The sequence below is a fragment of the Pristis pectinata genome, chromosome 1, assembly GCF_009764475.1.
Source record: "Pristis pectinata isolate sPriPec2 chromosome 1, sPriPec2.1.pri, whole genome shotgun sequence".
Lineage (NCBI taxonomy): Eukaryota > Metazoa > Chordata > Chondrichthyes > Rhinopristiformes > Pristidae > Pristis > Pristis pectinata.
In genome coordinates, this window is record NC_067405.1 from 102,409,464 (window position 1) to 102,432,207 (window position 22,744).

At 39.3% G+C, this 22,744-nt stretch overlaps 1 protein-coding gene across 6 annotated transcripts in view; it reads right to left on the bottom strand.

Moving 5' to 3' along the window:
• Positions 1-22,264, bottom strand: part of stxbp6 (syntaxin binding protein 6 (amisyn)) — a 250,154-nt gene extending 227,890 nt beyond the window's left edge. For 2 of the 6 annotated variants that reach the window (XM_052022002.1, XM_052021961.1), the window contains exon 1: positions 22,096-22,221. The gene's annotated coding sequence lies outside the window, so the exon portion shown is untranslated. Of the gene's footprint in view, positions 1-7,215; positions 7,397-20,930; positions 21,049-21,256; positions 21,497-22,095 lie in introns of those variants that run through there. The other 4 variants (XM_052021975.1, XM_052021985.1, XM_052021967.1 and 1 more) reach the window with 4 other exon arrangements.
• Positions 22,265-22,744: the final 480 nt, after the last annotated feature.

The window sequence follows — 22,744 nt, forward strand, 5'->3', positions numbered from 1 at the left end:
ATAATAGAAATTTTTTTTAACAGAGTTAATTTCTGAAGAGACCCATACTGGACAAGCCTCTTGATTAATGTAATGTAACCAAAACGTAAGATTTCGTATATTGACTGCCCAGTAATAATATCTAAAATTAGGCAAGGCTAAACCTCCATTCTTTTTAACCTTCTGAAGGTGAGCTTTATTTTATCTAGGATGTTTATTATTCCATATGTAGGAAGATATAATTGACTCAAGAGAGTCAAAGAAGGATTTAGGAATAAAAACAGGTAAAGCCTGAAATAGGTATATAAATTTAGGTAAAATATTCATTTTAATAACATTACTTTGGCCAATGATATAGAAAGGGGAGACCAACTTGATAAAACCCTTTTCACAGTGTAGTAAGGTGAAAAAATTTTTTAAATAAATGCTTATAGTTTTTAGTAATTGACACCCCCAGATAGGTAAAATGATTTCTTACAATTTTAAGAGGAATGTTAATATCAAATGATACCAAGTTATTCAGAGGAAAAAGTTCACTCTTGTACAAGTTCAATTTGTAGCCTGAAAATTGACTGAAGCGAGAAAGTAAAGAAAGCATTGGAGGTAACGAGGCTTCAACATTAGATATAAAGAGTAATAAATCATCAGCATATAGAGAAACTTTATGGTTAATACCTCTTCTGGAGATACCAAAGATATCTCTAGATTCTCGGAAAGAAATAGCTAAAGGTTCTAAGGCCAAATCAAAGAGCTCAAAGGACATCCCTGTCTGGTTTCACATTGAAGTTTAAAAGGTTTAAATTTTGAAAATTAGTAAGAACTCCAGCAGAAGGGGATAAATAAAGTAATTTAATCCATTGGATAAAAATCAGGCCCAAAATTAAATTTCTCTAGGGTTTTAAATAAGTAATTACATTCAATCTGATCAAAGGCCTTCTCAGCATCTAAAGGTATCGTACATTCCAATATTTCCTTAGAGGGAGAATAAATAATATTCAATAAACAACAAATATTAAAATGAGAATATCGATTTTTAGTAAAACCCGTCTGATCAAGTATCATTGAAGGTAAGATATTTTCCAATCTACAAGCTAGAACTTTAGATAAAATTTTAACATCCACATTAAGTAGTGAAATTGATCTGTACGAAGCGCATTCTGTTGGGTTCTTATTTTTCTTAAGAATAAGTGAAAAAGAAGCTTCATAAAAAGATCGTGGTAGTCTACCCAATTTAAAAGAATCCGAAAAGACAGCACATAAATGAGGTATAAGCAAAGAGGAAAAGGCCTTATGGAATTCTCCGGGAAATCCATCTGGACCCGGAGTCGTTCCGGAATGTAAAGATCGCATAGCCTCAGTGATTTCCTCATATGTAATAGATTGATCCAACTGTTTGATTTTCAGTGGAAAGTTTAGGAACATTTAATTGGTCAAAGAAATTATCCATTACAGTATTATCTTTGGGAAAATTAGAACTGTAAAGTTTAGAATCAAATTCTCTAAAAGTATCATTTATTTCTAACAGATCAGTTGTCCTCTTGCCATTGGCTTTCAAAATTTCTTTAATTTGCTATCTAGCTCTGGCGATTTTTAATTGGTTAGCCAGTAATTTACTGGTTTTATCTCCATGAATATAAAATTGATTTTTCTCTTTTAAAAGTTGACTTCAATTGGATAAGTTAAAAGAAGATCATATTTAGTTTTAATTTCAACTCGCCTTTTATATAAAACCGGATCTGGATCCAAAGTATACTTTTGATCTAATAGTTTCAATTGATCAACTAGATCAGCTCTTTCTCTATCAGCTTTTTCCCCTAATGCTTGCCATATAAGAAATAATTTGACCTCTAATAAAGGCTTTGAAAGTATCCCAAACGATAAGACTAGAAATCTCTTCTGATGAATTCTCTTTTAAAAAAAAGAGTAATTTGTTTCTCCATAAATTGGAAAAAAATTTTCAGATAACAAAGTTAGGTTAAAACGCCAAAATCTATTTGTCTGAGGGAGCCCAGGGAAATTTAAAGAGAGAAGCACAGGAACATGATCTGAAAGAGCAATCTCTTTATAGTCACAGGATTGAACTGATGAAATCATTTGGTCATCAATAAAAAAAGTAATCAATCCTGGAATATATGTAGTGAACATGACAGAAAAAGGAATATTCCTTATCCTCTGGATGCAAAAAAATGCCAGGTGTCAATAACCCCAGTTTTCATTAAAAACAATTGAAGAAATAAAATGAAAACTGCGTTCCAATAACCTTCCAACCACCGATGTCAGACTAATAGGTCTGTAATTTCCTTTATGCTGCCTCCCACATTTCTTATGCAGCGGAACTACATTTGCGACCTTCCAGTCCTCCAGAACCATGCCAGAGTCTATTGATACCTGGAAAATTATCACCAATGCCTCCGCAATCTCTAAAGCCACCTCCTTCAGAACCCGAGGGTGCACTTCATCCGATCCGGGAGACTTCTATCTTTAGTCCATTTAGCTTCCCGAGCACCTTCTCTCTAGTAATCTTGACTGAACTCAGTTCTATCCAGAGACCCCTGACTATCAGGTATATTGCTAATGTCCTCCACAGTGAAGAACGATGCAAATTACTCATTTAGTTCCTCTGCCATCTCCTTGTTATCCATTATAATCTCTCCCGCACCATTTTCAATTGGTCCTATATCAACCCGTGTCTCTTTTGCTCTTCATATATTTAAAAAAACTCTTGCTATCTTTTTGAATGTTATCTGCCAACTTCCTTTCATAATTCATCTTTTCTTTCCTAATGACCTTCTTAATTTCTTTCTGTAAATTTTTAAAAGTTTCCCAGTCTTCTGTTTTCCCACTAATTTTTGCTTCCTTGTTTGTCCTCCCTTTTGCTTTTATTTTAGCCTTAACCTCTCTCGTTATCCACATTTGTGCCATTTTTCCATTCGTAACTTTTCTTGGAATATATCTATCCTGCACCTTCCTTATTTCTTGTAGAAATTCTATCCATTTCTGCTCTGCCGTCCCTCCAACTAGCTTACTTTTCCCAATCAATTTGGGCCAGTTCCTCTCTCATGCCACTAATTTCCTTTGTTCCACTGAAATATTGACACATCCGATATCAGCTTCTCCTTTTCAGATTTGAAACTGAACTCAACCATATTGTGATCGCTACTTCCTAATGGTTCCTTTACCTTTAGTTCCCTAATCACCTCAGGTTTGTTACACAGCACCCAATCCAAAAAAGCCAACTCCCTGGTGGGCTCATCAACAAGTTGCTCCAAAAAGCCATCCCGTAGACATTCTACCAACTCTTTCTCTTGAGATCCACTGCCTTCCTGGCTTTCCCAATCCACCTTCATGTTAAAATCCCCCATAATTACCTTGACATTGGTTCTCTCTGGCACGCTTTTTCTAGTTCCAACTGTAACTTATAGTCCACATCCCGGCTGCTGTTAGGGGGCCTATATATAACTGCTATTATTGTTCTTTTACCCTTGCCATTTCTTAACTCCACCCATAAGGATTCCACATCTTCTGACCCTATGTCCCTTCTTTCTATTGATTTTATATCATTGCTAACCATCAGGGCCTCACCACCCCCTCTGCCTACCCGCCCATCTTTCCTATACACTGCGTACCCTTGGACATTCAGTTCCCAATCACATCCGTCATTAAGCCATGACTCGGTGATAGCCACAATGTCATATTTATTAATCTGTAGCTGTGCCACTAGGTCATCCACTTTATTTCTAATGCTACGTGCATTTAAATATAGTACATTTAGACCAGTATCTGCTACCGATTTCACTGTATTTATATCGTTCAGCAAATTATCCTGCTTTTCACCTGCCTGTCCCTCTTACCATCTTTGCTGCACACTGTCTTGGACTTGTTTCTATATACCTCTTCCTCTATCCTAACATCCTGGTTTCCTTCCCTCTGCCAAATTAGTTTAAACTCTAACAGCTATATTAAACATTCCCACCAGGATATTGGTCTCCTTGGAGTTCAGGTGTAACCCATCCTTTTTGAATAGGTCATACCTCCCCAAAAAAAGTCCCAATGATCCAAGAATTTGATGCACTGCCCCCTGCACCAGTTACTCAGCCATGCATTCATTTGCCTGATCCTGCTATTCTTACCTTCATTAGCACGTGGCACAGGTAGTAATCCTGAGATTACTACCCTGGAGGTCCTGCTTCTCAACCTTCTTCCTAGTTCCATGTAACCGTCCTTCAGGACCTCCTCTCTTTTTCTACCTGTTATTGGTACCTACATGTACCAAGACTTCTGGCTGATCACCCCCTCCCCTCAGAATATTCTGGACCCGGTCAGAGACATCCTGTACCCTGGCACCAGGGAGGCAACACACCATCTGGGTTTCCTTGTCAGGCTCGCAGAATCTCCTGTCTGTTCCCCTTACTACAGAATCCCCAACAGCCACTGCATGATTCCTTGCCCGCTGGACCATGGTGTTATATTTGAATGCAAGAGGGTTGAGAGCTTCAAGTTCCTAGGAGTAATCATCACCAAATAGCCTGTCCTGGTCCAACCACGCAGAGGCCACAGCCAAGAAAGCTCAGCAGCACCTCTTCTTCCACAGGAAGCTAAAGAAATTTGGAATGTCCCCCTTGACCCTCACCAATTTTTAAAATCGGTGCACCATAGAAAGAATCCTATCCAAATGCATCACAGTTCAGTATGGCAACTGCTCTGCCCGTAACTGCAAGAAACTGCAGAGAGTTGTGGACATAGCTCAGCACCTCGCAGAAACCAGCCTACGCTCCACGGACTGTCTATACTTCTCGCTGCCTCGGTAAAGCAGCCTACATAATCAAAGACCCCCCCACCCACCCCGGATATTCTCTCTTCTTCCCTCTCCCATCGGGGAAAAGATACAAAAGTCGGAAAGCACGTACCACCAGGCTCAAGGACAGCTTCCATCTTGCTGTTATCGATCTCGTTATGACCTTGCACCTTATTATCTACCTGCACTTTCTCCGTAACTGTGACACTTTATTTTGCATTCTTTTGTTTTACCCTGTACTACCTCAATGCACTGTATAATGAATTGATCTGTTCGAGCAGTATGCAAGACAAATTTTTCCCACTGTGCCTCTGCACGTGATGATAATAAACCAATTTATCATCTCCCTGAAGTTCGGTAAAATTTGGCACCTTTGAGACGTCGTTGTTCTCAGACTAGCAGATTTTTTTTGGACTAAAGTATACTCCGATTAATACACTTTTAATTCACCTCATCTTATATGCTACACAGTAGTTTAATAAATTTTCCAGTGAACCTGGCGAGTTTGAAGGGAACATAGGCAACAGGGCCCCAGAGAGCAAGATGCCAAACCTTCAGGATTTCTGAACAATGGAATTGTAAATTATGCAAGTTTTACTGTATTTGCAACATTTCCAATACAGCATACTCCCTTCCCATTTTCAATCCTTACTTCTCCACATTGGTCTAATTATCTTTAAAGAGATCTGGACAACCCATGTGTAGCAATGAGCTTGCAATTTATAAAGAGGAGTCTCCAGTAGCCTTTCATCAATTAAGCTGGCTGCTTTTCACGTCCAACAATGATTAAACAGCATCTTAAAAACACAGCCCTGGGGCACCAAATCAGAATTAACAGGAGACAGCAAAACCAAGACAAGAGAAAGAAACCGATGACCTACTGCAAAATAGCAAGTTCTGGTGGGTCAAAGGTATTAGTGCTTCGCTCTCGGTTTCTATCGGGACTCTCATGCAAGCTCAGTGGAGGATAAGGGTTAGCAGCAGTGTCGGTCACAGTCATTTCTGTATCTACAATACCTTGCTTTTTGTTCAATCATACGTCCAGTCTGAGCTCAGACAATTTTACAAAGTGTCACTTGCTCAGAAGAGGAGGCTGCCAGTAGATGTGCAACCACATCAAAGCGGAGCTTCAGTGAAATCTAATACCAAAGCACTGATGGAGATCCAGAGGCCACCTGTCCACATTATTAAAGTTTCACTCTGCAGCTTCGTATTTGAAAAATTACATAATTTTTTATTCCACTGTTATGACAAAAGTTAGCCTTTCATTTTCAAGGAAATTACTCCCAACTGCCCAAACCAAGCTTTCAAAATTAGATCTGTTAAAATAATGGCTAGTAAATAAATTATTTCAGAGGCTGTCAGTCACTTCTAAGCACGACATTTTACTTTGATGGCGATAGAAAAAATATACAGACAGGAGACCTCTTGGAGACATTTACAGCTTTAAGGCAACTACTGGACCAGGGCCCAGAAATCAGGAGTTGTTTTTCAGGATCTAGAGGCTCTGCAGCACAGCGGACTAAACAGCACACTGCACTGATTTGCATTCCTACACATTATCATCATAATCACCCACACAAACAGAGGCATCACCACAAAGCCGATCATTTAATTAATACATCTTTCCTGTTTGAAATTCTCCCAGAGCCGACGTCAGAAAATCTGTGCTGTGCGGTGGGAGCTAATCATCTTCAAAACATTGTGCGGTCAGTTGCAAAATCCTGTCAAGTTTTCTCAATGCATTCAAACACTGACAACCTACAACATCTAATGTATCAGACTGTCAGTGGTAACATCCTGATTACAAGCAAAACACATGATTTTGTGCAAAACACATTATTGTAAAGTGTACATCAAGCCAGTCAGAAGCAGTGGCTTGGACGAGCCAATTCAGATATCCTGAACATAAACTTTGAAGGCTCATTTGCAGAATTACTTTGGAGAGCAATAAAAGGCCATCAGCTATGGAGCATAAATTTTTACTTTATATGACCACTATAAACATTAATAAGAGCTACTTATATGCTGCAGGTGTACAAAACGGGCCATAAAGTTCAAGCATTTTAAACAATCAGAACCACACACGTAAAGTTTTAAAAATTATAACAGCCTATAACCAGAGTTCATAATGCAAAATTAAATTAATAAACCAAATTGATAATAGCTGGACTAAAGTCAGGGCACAAACAATCAACAATGAGAACAGATTTTGAAAATTTCTAAGCTCTACGTGAGACCAGTCAGTACAAATAATCAGGCTTTAATGCAAAGAAGTGTGAAATTTGGGGTGAACTGCAAGAGAAAAGAGCAGCCCAGATCCAGATTTAGATCAGAATGTCATTTGAACATTTTTTTTTTAAATATAATTGTTAAATGGTGCTGAAGAGTAAAATGCTTAAATATAATGAAACAAATCAAGAATGGAAACAGTTTCTAACCTGATTATTAATAAAAATGTCATTGACGGGCAGCACAGTGGTGTAGCAAGTAGAACCCCTGCCTCACAGCTCCAGTGACATGGGTTCAATCCTGACCTTGGGTGTTGTTTGCGTCAAGTCTGCACGTTCTCCTTGTGACAACGTAGTTTTTCACCCAGGCGCTCTGGTTTCCTGCCACAGCCTAAAAACGTGTGGGGTGGTAAGTTAACCGGCTGTTGTAAATAGTCCAGAACGTGCAGGTGAGTAGTAGACCCTGGGAGGTTTTTAGGAAGGAGGGGGTAACGATGATGGCAACGTGGCAAGATTAAAAAGGATTTGTGTATGCAAAGAGGTACTGAATGGTCACACGGACTCAGTGGGACAAAATGCCCATCTCCATGCTGTACAACACTTGACCCCAATCCCTGTGGTTCCACTCCCCTCATGGCTACATTTCCCTGGAACCCTTCCCTCGTGGCTCCTCTCCCCCGACAACACTTCCCCCCACCCCAACACCAGTCCCTCCCACCCAATCCCCACAGCGCCAGTGTCCCTACTGTAGCACAAGTCCCCTGATTCTATATTGTCAGTCATATGAACACATGGGACCCGAGGGCTCCATGAAACATTTGTCCAAAAAAATATTTAAATATGACAGCAATTGCCTGATTTGCAAAATTCCTCTGACATAGAAAATTTGTTTTTCCCCTCAAAATTTATCTGTTTCTCTATAATTGTCTCCATCTCCAAAGAGGAAGTATTATCTTGACGTGCTTTCCCTTATCTAAAGCACAGTAAAACTTGCTTTGATTCTCACCGACCACAAGGAAGCTCATTGAAATTACTTCATACAGGAATGTGGAAAGAGAAAGTGCAGATTTCAGGCCAATGACTGAAAGATCAAACTTAAATCTTAATGGTTCCTCTACCAGAGATGATGCCTGACCCTCTGGAAATAAAAAAGGAAGTGCTGGTAATTTTCAATTTCCTGCATCTGGATTATTTGGCCTAATCCTGTTCCTAACTTGTATTCTTATTACACAAGTATAGATAACACTAATAGTGAAGGTATCAGTCACAATTTGCTATCAGAAATACTTTCTCATCACTTCTGCCTCATTGAATTGAGAACTGATCATTTTAAAAAGGTGGCAAATGTAAATGGCTGTTATTTTTCCTTCCCTGCAGACTAGTTCTCCAGAATTATTTGGCAGGGTCCACCATTTGCATTTTAAGCTCAATAAAAACCATACATTCATTCCCTCCAAGTGCATAACATGGAGCAGATCAGGAATGAAGCAGTTTGGTTCGTACCTTTCAGGTAAGAGACTAACCAGAAAAAGACTTTCATTTTTATTTACTATCTTTTACAATTTCAGAGATACCCAAAGCACAAGCAGAGCATTTCTGAAGCATTGTCACTTTTAAAATGCTATTTATTTTTGCAATACTACTTTTCTACCAAATAAGAGAGTCAGTTTATAAATCCACACTAACTGACTCACCCAGTTTAGTTTTCGGATTCTGAAAATAACTGACCACAAAACACATTTGCAGCATCTGGACAACCTTGTTTCCATCATTTGAAGATTGGACCAGTCACAGTGCAGAAGACATTTTGTTTTGCTGGAGATTTCTACTAATGGATCTGCTTTTGCTCAGACTAATTTGGGATGCCAAATGGAGAATTTGCTGTGTGGTCAATCAGAGCATGCATTAGACAAAATTCTCTTCAGTGTACATTGCCAGACTTGAATTGTGCTCTCTGACTGGTTTGCCATTCAGAGTTTTGTCAGAAGCCAATATTAATATTCTATCAGGTTATTTTAACATCTCACCTAAAAAGTAGTGCTTTAAAACTTCAAGCTTCACTGGGCATATTCAGTAAAATGAATATCTGATTCGTTGCTTAAATGATATGAAAATAACACTACAATTTTATCAGTCTTGCAGCTGGGAATCCAAAAGTGCACAGGAGTCATCAACCAACATAACAAAAGCTATTAAGTTGTCTTGGCTGACAAAGTCTGACATATGTAACATTGTCCCTCACCACAATTTACATAGATTACTGTTGCTTCATTGGATAAACAGCATGTGCTCATACTAAACAGATATCCAAAGAAAACCAACACTAATTATTTTTACCAAGTCCTTAAACAAGCCGCTTGTTACACACCCTTGTTTATTACAAGTCCTTTGAAAGCCAACAATCTTGTAATTACAAGGCATACATTTGCAGGCAAATGGGATTAGTGTAGGTGGGTAAAAATGTCAGCATTTACATGGTGGGCTGAAGGGCCCATTTCTTTGCTGTACGACTTTGACTCTGGGACTTCCCTATAAATCTCCAACCATGCAAAGCCTGTGCAGATTGAAATAGCTTAGAATCAGTGGAGTGCACTATAATGGCTTTCTCAATGAGATTTCTTTTTTTAAACAATAAGTCTGAATGAAATTTAGCATTTATTATCTATAGCCCTAGAAAGTAATTGCCTGATCTACACTCGTGTTGAAAACCTTGTCCCAAATGCTGCATAACTTGATAATGGAATTCATCTCATGGTGAAAGAGCAAAATTATCTTGGATTCTCAACTTGCTCAGCATACAACTAAAGACAAAAAGAACAGAAATTCAGTGTTTGCTTTGTTGTTGGATTGATGGCAGCTGTCTTGAACAGGATCTGAATGATCTTATCAAATCAAGGATGTTTACAGTAACCTTGTGCAACCGTGTTGGCTGTTTAGATTCATCACCATCTTCTTTACTGAACAGATATAAAACAAAATACACTCACAGCCATGTTCAGTCTCTGTGCTGAATGTCCAATAGATGATTGGCATTCAAGCAGAACAGCATAGGGCAAAATTAAATGTTCACAAATTAGCAGAGTAGCAAGAGAACACTGGAGCAACAATAATATTGTGGAGAAGACGGCCGTGTTAAGCACCAAATTATAGTCCAAAAAACCTTACTTCTACTGTTGTGAATCCAAACAGTTCATTTCTTCAATTATGACACAATAAAGCCACAGAATTAGGAGGTGCATGCTAAAACTGATGCTTTAAAGTTTCTAATTTATTATAAATGCTATCAAGTTTGAATGATGTAAACTGCAAAAGTACAGAGGAAGAAGAGATGGAGTTCCAGAATTTCAAAAAGGTTCCATACAGCAGGACTTATGACAGAATTTTGAATGAACTGGGATTTTTAAGCAGAGCTTGGGAGACCGAGAAAAGCATCACTGAGAACCTAACCAAATCGTAACAATTGTATGGTTAACATGGGGCAACGTATCATAGGAATGGACATGAGTAATACTGTAAGAGGTTGAATTTAGTGATCATATTGACAGATAGAATGGAAGACTTGAAACCAGTGAATTAACCAGGAAACTGTGCTTGATTCCCAATATTCAGAAAGTCAGGGAGAGGACGATAGTGGTGACATTGATCTCCTGGGTAAAGAATATATGATTGGCTCTGGAGCAATGTTCAACTTGAAGAATCTTGGATACGACTTAAGTTGTAATTAAGACAAAGGAAGGGATGTGGAGGTAGAAAATTGTATAGTCCACATCCATTTAGGAAAACTAATCCAATGCCAACAGATTATATCAAAGAAAACTAAGTAAATGAGAAAAAATGCAGTTCTACTCAAAAATAGAAATGCTAAGCTGAACACAAGAAAGCAAGTCCATTGAAAGGGCTCAGGTATGCAGCAACATGATCTGATCACCACAACTTAGTTCATACATTTCCCACATTATAATTGTCCCTTCACTTGAAAATTACTTCTTTGGCTGCAACATACTTTGAGATGTCCTGAAACCTCTATAAAGAGGTGCCTCATAAGTGCATCTGTTCTCTAAACCCTGCCCAACCTGTCATACAATTTTTCTATTTTAAAAATAGAGGAAATTTAAAATCCTCCAACATAAATGGTTATAGAGATCACCTCATTTGAAAACACAAAGCAAAATAGAAAAAAAATGTAAAGGGTAAAAGGAATCCAAACAGTTAGCAATCCCTGATTAAAAAAATTAATCTTGCTCCATGAATGATGGCAACCTTCCTAATTTACATTCTTAAACTCATTTGACCAACTGAGTTACAGCAACTTTTTTGAAATGCTGCCTTCATTGTGCTGTACTGCTATTTTAGATAATTGTGTTGTTTTGATTTTGAAAACCATCAAGATCAAACCAGGATAAAAGTTGGTTACATGTACAGGTTGAGTGGAAGAAGACCTGGTAGAGCACAGGCATTCCCCATGTTGTGGCCTTTTGGGTTACAGAAATTCATCCTTACAGAATTCAAAATCACTACCCAGAAATTTGATACAGAATAAAATTCACTCACAGCATTTTGGGGGGGGAACAGATAATTCAATACAATTTTTTCTTCAACTCTCATTTCTTGCAGCTTCGCATTACGGAAAATTGCGATATGGACACTCTTTGGAACAGAACACAACCTTCCCGTAACGCGGAGGTCACCTTTATAATGCGGGAAAATAAAATATTGTCCATCTTGGCAGAAAAAAAGTAGCGTATTATATAAGTGATGAGGGATTGTGGAGCTCTGAGATGCAGATGGATCTGAATGTCCATTAATAAAATGCAGCCACTGAGTAATTAGGAATGCCAACAGAACATCATTTATTGCTAGGTGAACTGAATACAAAAGTAAGAAGGTTATGCTTCAGTTATGGAGAACATTGGCGAGACTTCATCTGGGCCAGTATTGATCTCCTTACTGAAAGAAGTCAATACATTGGAACCAATTCAGAAGGTTTACTGTACTGAAGCTGTAATGGATGGGTTGGCTTGCAAGGAAAAGCTGGAGAGACCATATGTATATCCACTGGAGTTGTGAAGGGGACTTGATTGAAGCATTCAAGATTCTGAATGATCGTGATGGGCTGATGCAGTTAGGATGTTTCCTCTTGTGGGAGCATCTGGAATTCAGGATCAATGTTTACAAGTAAGGGTCAATCAACTGAAAACAGGTGAGGCAAATCTCTTTTCTCTCAGAACCAACATCCTCAAAGGGAGATGGAGGCAGAGGTAGTCTGATTCTTGATAAGGGGATGAAAGGTTAACATGGATAGATGGGAATGGAGAGATGAGGTTACAATCAGATCAGCTACAATCTTATTCAATGGCATAATTGGCTCAAGGGCCCAGTGGTCTACTTCCATAACCAATTCTTGTCCCCCTTTAGAATTCAGACATTATGAGAAGGCAGATAATAATGTACATAGAAGAATTACACAAAATGTTTTGTCGAGTGTAAAGTGATGGATTTGAACCGACAGAATTGGAAGAAAACTCCTGAGCTGCATACTATAATTTTCAGGATTAAACCTATAAAATTAAGCGAATAGGAAAATCATCAGAACAAATGCTGTTCAGTTTTTAAAAAAAGTACAAAATCAATCCTTAACTGACCTTACAAATCTTTAAACTGAAATAATTTAGATAATTTGGTAGGTCAGGTCAATCACCAAATAAGTGAATACTAATCTAATCAAATACTCGTTTATGGCAAATTGATTCTGACAACTTTCAATTCTGCTTGTTAGGTGGCATGTCAGGAAGATGTAGCAAACATATAAAGGCTTAAGCAAATACTTTTGAGATGTCACCACTGCGATAAAAATAAGAACCAGTCGAGCAGATTTAAATAAAATAAAACTTACAAAAATGCATTCAGGAAGACAGTACTGTTTATAAACAATTTTTTTTTGAGTTTGTTGAATGTAATTTGATAGATCAGAATATTTTCTGGTGTTGAAATCAAAGGCTGAATTCACTCATACAGAAGACAAATCTGTTTGAAAGAAACTGGTAAAACACTGCAGATAGCCAGGAACACCATCCAGTAATAGAGCTGATCGTGGACACTGACATACAACTACCATTATTTGCAGTCCTTCAAATATGCATCGTGGCTTTTTTTAAAAAATTGTTCACAAAAACCTGCATGACACAGTATCTCACCTTGAAATACAGGTTGAAAGAGTCATCAACTAAATGCCCAATTTATGATATTTGAAACAGCAACTCCTCAGAGCAATGGTTTTCAAAGAGTCCCATCAATTGCCAGAACACCAAATTGTTGGGGAACTGCTTTGACAGGACATTTTCGTATATTAGGCTCAGAAAGACAATTAAAGTAAGGCAATTAAAGTTACTCAACTACTTTGCAAATATTTATGCCAATTGCAAAGAGTTTTGTTAATTAATGAATAGTAGTTTAGCAAACTCTGTAACCATTACCAGCTTCATTTAAGTCTCAACCCATTAATAGCATGTTAGCTAATAAGCATTTTACATGACCAAAGATGACTTGTGTTGATTTCTTCGCCCCATGTATTTTGCAACCAATTAGCTGTTCTGTGGAAACCTGAATAACAGGAAGCAAACACATTACACTCAGAACAGACTTCATTCACTCAGTTAAACAGCCAAGACTTGCAGCATTTTGAAAGATCAAATGTTCCAAAATCTAATTCTTATTACAAGCTCCATACTTTGCAGATGAAATGATGGCAAAGCTATCATCATATAGCATCATTACACCACAAAACCGAATTGAATTTATGCACATCTCTGCATACGTAGTTTATAATTTGTAAATTCAGAGACTGGTGTCAGTGTCACAGCACCACACCACTACCTATGCTGCTGTGCTTCTCCAGCATAATCAAGGAGCGAGCTAAAAGCTGAACAATCCTCAGAGCAAATGTTTTGGTGATATTTTGCAATATTGCACTAAGTCTACATGAGTTTTTAAATGGTGTATTAAACCACAATTATTGCTTAGACCCTTAAAAACTAATTGTATATTTATGGGTTGAAGAGCCTTCAGATAAACATTACAAGACATCATAAATTTTAAATTAATCATTCTTTTAAAAGATGGAGCTAACTTAATGTTTTAATCTTTGTTTTGTGCTCTGCAAAGTACTTAAATGTTAGCTAAAAATTTTGCTCTCCTTCTTGGTTTCTTGACTGACAATTCTTTAATGTGATGAGCCACTGAGCCAGCCTGCTCCTGGACAACAAGGATTGCTATGAACTTTAACTGGGAAAGGGAAAGCTGGCTCCACAGAAACTACAGGACGCTTTTGGGCATCTTTCTTGAAGGCCAGCTGGAGGGCTGTCTCTTTTTCACTTCCTGCAAAATCCAAGCCACGTGATAATTAGAAATATTCTAAACTAACGAAGGAACATAGTTAAGCAAAACATGATTTTGGCACAAAAATATATTTCTATGCAAACTGAGGAGCAAATACCATCTTTGATGTCAACCTCTCATTTAACAAACGTCATTCTCATTTAACTCACTGATATGAAGTGAAGTGATGCTGGAACCCTTGAATTTTCCTCCATTTAAGCATGTTATTTCCTCTCTCTTCCTCCACAATCCCTCAAGATCAAGGATGACTTGCTTTTACACTAGTTTTTGACGAGGACAATGTTGGAATCTCACACTCTTCAGTAGATGGTAGCTGGAGGTGATCATCTCCTTATGGAAGGCTTTTGTGTGCTCTCAAAATATGATATTGAAGCTCTCAATATCATCCTGAATGCTCCTTCTCCATTTAGGATGGAGATAGGCCAGAGATTCCCAGGAGTTTGTGGGGATCTTGCAGTTCATCAGGGAGTCTTGAGGACAGAATTTAAATCATTTTCCCTTGCAAACATGCAAGCTATGATACTAATCAATCTGTGTGAAAACAGATGTCAAATAAGGCTGCATCATTACCCCAATACTTTTCTTTATCTTTCTTGGTGCAATTTTATTTTGCTAGATAAGCATATGGAGGAATTTAAAATAGAGGGACATGTGGGAGGAAGGGGTTACATAATCTTAGGTGAGGTTCAAAGGTTGGCACAACATTGTGGGCCGAGGGGCCTGTATTGTGCTGTACTGTTCTATGATTCTATGAATACTGTACCTCACCTGCAACATCACCCATTGGAAGTGGAAATAATCTTCAGAACCAATAGCAACCTATTCAAACTACAGCAATTCCACCTCAACAACCTTTGACAACTCTTCTCTCAATGTCAGCAAAACAAAAGAGATGGTCACTCAGGAAAGGGCTTGATGGGGGGGGGGGGGGGGGGGGGGGGGTGAGGAGGGCAATGCACACGCTCCTGTTTACGTCACTGGTGTTGAGGTGAAGAGGATTGACAGCCTTAAGTTCTTAGGAGTGAACATCACCGATAGCCTGTCCTGGTCCAACCACAAAGATGCCACAGCCAAAAAAGCTCACCAGCACCACTACTTCCTTGGGAAGCTAAAGAAATGTGACATGTCCCCTTTCACCCTTACCCACCTTTATCAAGGCACCACAGAAAGCATCCTATCTGAATGCATCGCGGCTTGGTATGGCAACTGCTCTGCCTGTGACCATACCATACTGCAGAGAGTTGTGGACATAGCTCAGCACATCATGGAAACCAACCTGCCCTCCGTGGACTCTGTCTACACTTCATTGCCTCAATAAACCAGCCAAGATAATCAAAGACCCCACCCACCTTGGACATTCTTGTTCACCAAGATCAAATTATTAACAGGTCAAGGGTTTCATCCATTTCAGGTATACTCTGACCAAAATTAATTAAGCTTTACAATCGGCTTCTCATCTTTGGTGGGGTTAAATGAGAAGACCAACTGCCCCTTGAGTTTCAAATTTCTATTCAGTAGGCAGCTATCACAATGACAGCACAGTTGTCAATTTTCTCAGGGAAATAGGTATAAGTGCAGCAAACAACCACCAGCACTGAAAAATATCACCTTCTTCTGGAACAAAATGAATCAAGTTATCAGTTATTATAAATTACAGGTCTCAATTGCAGTAAACAACCATTCTCTAATACTTGACAGGAAAGAACCCTTTTTTTGCATAATTTCCATACTTGTGAAAGAAAACAGGCAGCATTGAAGAATGCCTTTTCAAACCCCAGTTGTAATCCAAGAATCCATTGTAACAAAACTGACTTTATCACAAAAAAAATTTATGAGTCACTTCAAGCAAGAAGCACTATAAACAGCTCCCACTGGGTTTCCTAATTCACCTCAGAAATGCAGAATATCACACGGCTCTCCCCTGAAGGTTATGATTAATGCATTTCAAGAATCTTGACTAAAGCCTGACTGATGTAGTCCAATCATAAATACTGCACACACACTGGGACAGGTTCTACTGCGTTAATAAAATCCTGCAGTGTTAATACTTCCAAAATTGCTCTGGTTACCAGCTCACCATGCCAAGCCTTTTTATATATTGACTTGAAAACAAAAAAATAAAGCCAACAACATTAACAAAATAGACAGTAAATCCTCCTGGATGTTAGTGATGATATCAAAGCTCATTTTTTATTAATGTTTTAGGTACGTCAATTCTACTGAATGGTGCAGGTACTGGAATAATAAAGACAGGACCACGTGCAAACTGTGCCGCTATCCAAAACCTGACAGTAACTGCCTGCTTCAAGTTTTAAGAGGAAATAAAGCAAAAAGAACAAACATAACTCCATCTATCCAGTTTATCCTATTGCACGTTCAATTGTATCAGCTTTGGATCAGTGAAAGCATCCCAACCAAGCCAGAAGATTGTAGATTCAAATTCTACTCCAGAGACTTGATAGAGGCTGACAGTCCAGTGGAGTGCTGATTTAAGAACATTGCAACAGGAGTCATCCACACAGCCATTTGAACCAAGCCCATCATTCAATAAGATCATGGCTGCTCTGTATCTCAATTCTTTCCAGGTCATCTATGTTCAAAATCCTTGCCTCAGAATCTATTGAGGAAGTAAAGGGTTAAGAAATTGTGACCGTACATATAACTAATGAAAAAAAACCACACATGCAAGCCCCTGACTCAGGACCAGGTGGTGATTACTGTGTCTGAAACTTGATTGTAAGCCAATTATATTAAACAAGTGCAGGGGCTGCCCCAAAACAATGAGTGCAGGGGCCGTCCTTTATCTTAGGCTCCCCAATTGAAATTGGCGTAGTCGCATCGTTTAAGTGTGTGACAAGGACTGTGTAAATTGATGTCTGCCCCTGTATTGTGCAGACCTCCGATAAAGACTCTACACGAGAGTCGGGAGAATTCTCCCTGGCAGTATACTGCTAATAAACGTATTTTAACAGAACTGATCCATGGCACTGTGATTTTGCAGCAGGCAGGAGTGGGAACTTAAAATTGGGATAACACTATCAAGTTCACAAAACCAGAGAAACAGACAGCACTAGAAGCGGTAATTCAGCCCAAAATGTCTCTGATGGCCCCAAAAATATCTACTCAGACTGATCGTCATACAATCATAATTTAATTACCCATGAACAGCCCTAGGTGTGATCATAGCAAAGCTAGGCAGAGAGATAAACACGAGAGAGAAAGGAAAGGAACAGGTGATTCATTGATAGGGTTCGATGAAGTATGGGAGGAGGCTCCTCTGGAGCAGAGGTATTGGCTTAAGCCTGTGGGTCCCAAGGGCCAGTCTCCATTCTGTAAGTACAGTCAGACTCAAATAATCCAGCACTCTTGGGACTTGGGTAGTATAAAACTAGCAAATTGGATGTAATGTATACCAAATAATTTGTATTTCTTTATTTATTATATATTAGTGTAATAATTTTTCCAGCGAGCCCATCGAGTTCAAAGGGACCGCAAAATATACAAACATTGCAGACCCAGTCCGACTCACATTCCTGACCTCTGGTGTTCCCAACGACCCCCGACATCCAGACTCCCAGCTTACACTCTGGAACCCTGATTTACATTCAGACCAATGAGTGAGATGCCGGACCTTTAGGATTTCCAAACAATTGGACAACGAATTATCAGGGTTTTACTGTACTTGTGTAATGTTATATGATCTGACACCAAGGGAGCAGTGCACTGTTAGAGCTGCTGCCGCCTTTCAGACAAGGCATTAAACCAAAGCTCCTTCTGTTCTCTCGTGGACGTGAAATATCCCAAGGCACAATTCCAAAAACTGCAGAATGGAGTTATCACTGCTGCTCTGACCAACATTTATCCATCAACATCAATGAAACTGAATATGTGGTCATAATCAGAGTGCTGTTTATGGAAGTTTGCCATGTGCAAACTGGCTGCTGTACAACATGATCACCCTAAATACAATGCCCCTAAAGCACTTTTCAACAGGAAAGGAACAATGTAATTTCAGAAAATTATTTGCATCAAAAATTGTTAAAGCAATCAACAGGATAGGGGGAAATTACCATGAACAACTAATTCTTTTAAACATTCAACAGTAGTGGGATGTAGAGAGATTCTTGGGCGTATGAGAAAAACTAAAACTGTTTTCCAAATAGAAATAGACTAAACTAAACATACAATGTTGAACTTAAGATTTTTACTTCACAATATTTTGGTTTTAGCCACTATTCATGTCTTTAAACAATGACGTTTTTGAAATCAATTCCTTCCATTCTTCCAAATGACGTAGCTATCTGTAACAAACTATATCTGTATCTGTTTTTTGTGCTGTAGTTTTCTATGGTTCTACCAGGAGCTCCCATTTTTGTTTCTTTAAACAGGGCTTTAACCTGGCAATAAAGATTTAACAAAGATCTCTAGAAAGCTCTTTGAAACATTGTGGAATGTCACTGTCAATTTATCCCACTATAAAATTGAAGACATTAAATGGACCTATCATTGTTTGGATATTAAGCACATTTATAACTGGCCACACTCCAATTTGCTAATCAAAATATTTTTGGAAAAATAACATCTTGGAAGATTTCAGTTTGCTTGATGAGTAAAGGCTAAATGATAACAAGTATTATAACTAGTATGAATGTAATGGATTAACATTTTTCCACAATTTCTCTTTCCCAAACTAAAATTCAAGGTTATGCTCTGAATGTTGTACAAGGAACTATGCTAGACCCATAAACACTTAGGTTATTACCCACAATCATTCTGTACACATTGAATAGAAGGAGATACAGATTAAATACTAACTGCCAACTTCAGTACTCCTATTAAAGTAATGGTGCACACCAGGAGCAATAGTGAATTGAAGTGATCACACAATATACCTGTTAAAACATTTTTCATTCATCAGCAAGATTCAAGTGTACATGCCAAATGAATGGAGACAAACCAAACAAAGTGGATAATCAGTCCAACAATTTGTAAGAGTGTACTGAATACAAGTCTAAGGCATCAGATTTTTACAAAAATTTTATTTTATTTGCTTTGGGGATAACATACTGCAGCCAGTGTTCAACTACCCTAAACTACATGCACAATTTGAAACCAAATTAACAATCATTAAAATGGTCACTGTTGACATGATCAATTTTCAGACTCAGAAACCATTACCCCACTAAGACTGTAATCACATAATGGTAAATGTAAAACAAGCCAGTTTCCTTGCTGTACAAAGGAATTAGTGTAAAAACAATAAAGCCATTTTATGCCTAGACAGCCAACGGGTGCATAAAGATCATGCAAGAACAGTTATACTGGAGTGAATGTTCAATAGGTTGATTCAGAAAAACACAACAGAAAAATTGTTGCAATTTCTAAATCCTTTAGACAAGTATAGTTGAATATCTGCTAAAATCAAGTTAAGAACCTTTTTACCTAATGTCTATTTTGAACATAGCATAGCCAGCTGCCCAAAGGTTGTTCAGGTAAGTAACCTTCTGTCAATTGAGAGTTTAGGTGATTAATGTCCTGAGGGTATTTTCAAAGACAGCACCAAATCCACAAATGAAATCACTACAAGGTCTGTCAAATTGGTCATTTTCCCTCCCCATTTAAAAAAAACGGTTGAGTGCAGTAAATATCACTACACAATCATGTAAATCTTAATGCGGTTTAAAAAAATGAGTTATACTTGGTGATTTTTAAGGTAACAGCGTCAGTATTATAGATTTGGCTGCAGATGGATTTTCTAAATTTCCTTGTTACTTATCCCATTTGGAGATAACCAAATTAAAGGAACGGATTACTGCACCCACCCACCCCACACATCATTGAAAGGAAAAAAAAAGCGATGGCCCCTGTTTTTTTGACAAATTAAGGTACCCCAAATGATATTCTTTACACGCGAGATAGATCCATTCCTTTAATTTGGTTATGCTCAAGAGGGATGAGTACATTGAAAATTAGAAAATCCACAGGCTTCCGAATCTGTGGTGCCGACAGTCACCTTTTAAATTAAGTACAGCTCGATGTTTAAACCGCATTAATGTTTACATAATCGCACACTGATATTTAATGTACTCAGATTTTTTTAAATAGGGAGGGAAAGTGAGCAATTTGACAGATCACGTGCACACAAACGGGCTTTCGTTTGAAGTGAGAACCAAGGCTGTTAAGACTGGGAAAGTTGCAGTACTTCCAGTGGTGCCCTGTGAGGGGGAATGCAAGACATGTGGTTCCTCAGCTACCGAATTCAAAAGGCAAAGGTCTCTGACCGATGAACTGCAATAAACCTTTCAACTAAGTCACCAGAAAACTCCAACTAAATAGCAAAGCACCAGGCTCCTCGACTACTCGAACTTCAACTAGAAACTAATTTCCGCAACACTTTTCACACGAGAATTTACTGAACCGGCTCTGAACTAGTTTCTTCCACAGCAACGCACTCCTGAAGGGGACTGACTCCCTCCCCCGGTATCCAGTTAATCGTTACACCGTTCTAGGAGGGCTGGGTGAGCTCTTACCCAACTGCTGCTGAACCCTCACAGCCGGAGAAACAGCAGGTCCGCCGCCGAGCAGAGAATCCGCATGTCTTTAAAAACAAAAGTCCCCGGCAAGAACCAGAGGGCAACTTGCACCGTTCGCCTTTCGGACTCAACCAACTTGCTTCTTCTCCTGGTCTCCCACCCCCCCCCCCCAAAAATAAGACTTAAATTCTTGCTCGCACTGACTTTTGCTTTGCTGCCCGCCTGCAACGGTAAGTGACTAAAAACTGCACTGGCAGCGTGCGACTGAGCGGCTTCGTGCACACCCCCTCCGCCCGCCTCTGCCCCACAAGCTCACCACCTACCCACTGGCTTGTCCGCAGGTGTGCAAAGAAACTTAATCACGCTCGGATTTTGTCCTCGGTCGAGCAGCCCGTATCCATGGAGGCTGATCTGGTCCGGGCAGGGTTGTCACTTGCTGAAAGGGACTTGTCGGCTCAGAGCAACAGCTCTCTACCTCTCATACACACTCCGCTGCATCGCCCGGGCTGCGCTGCCTGCCCGTCGCTCGGCGCTCCTGCCTGACTGGCTGTCAATCAACCGTCGCGCGCATGCGCCCCGCGCCTCCGCCCTCTCCCACCCGGTTCGCGCCCCTCCCGCCCGCCCGCCCTCGCCGATTGGACCGCGCGCCCGTCCATCAACGCGGGAGGCGGGTCGGATTTCCCTTCCCCCAGCGTGAACCGTCTCCACTTCAATATCTCAACTCCTGCAATATATATATATATATATATATATATATAAAATGTCCAGCAGTTTTATTTGTTGCTCGCCGTCACTGTCGAGCCTGTAATGTGATCATGTGGTCAAAACTCGCCATGCAAGTTCAAGTATTTGCATTGTTCACAAGGATGTGGTTTCACTTTGGCAGCACCGTTTCGCCGAGATAAAACGAACTTTAGTAAAGAAAAGTTTGCATGACAAACTTCAGTCCCATAGACTGAGCACGGAACAGTTTATGGGACTGACAACTGAACCAACAGGCAGCAGTGAGGGACACGTCAACGGAAAGGGTGAAATGAACATTGCAACTAGTTACGTGCTGCACAGTGGAAGATTCATTGAATCAACAAGCAGTCAGCGGGGAAAAGGGGAGTCCACACTGTATCATTTACCCAAAAAGGAAAGTCTCGAGCGACAAACATACCTGTCTGCCTTTGCAATGGACGTAAGAGATCAAAAGAGAGTTCGAGTGCTTGTCCTCGCCGCAATGTTTATTCGTCCACGAAACTCACCTAATTAGTCATTTGTCTCGCTGGTTGTGGGGCGTGGCTGTGCTCTCTGTTCATATTTATTAATGATTACAACGAGTTGGAGCGAATAGCTAAGGATTGCTGGAACTGCATTCCCTCTTGAAGACCGTGTCGGAATCAGGGGAAAGTGGTGGAAAAATGCACAAGGGCATTGAAGGTTACAGACTAAATGCTGGTAAATGGGATTGATAAAGATGGGTATTCGATGGTTGACAGAGTGGCCTTGTTTCTGTGTTGTATGACACTATAATTTTGGTAGTCAAGTGTGATATGCTCTCAGTGTTATATGTGGCTCAGGTGGGTCCCATTCTGTGTTGCGACAAGCACCTGAAGACTCTTCAAAGTCAAGGTCGAGTTTACTGTCATATGCACAAGTACATGTATGCACAACTGCAATGAAAAACGTAATTGCAGCAGCATCATAGGTGCATAGCATCACATAAGTAGCATTCACAGAAAAACATAAATTGTACACAATTTTACAAGAAAGAACACAATTAGAACAAAAAAATAACCAAAGTGCATTTTAGTGCAAAATGGCCA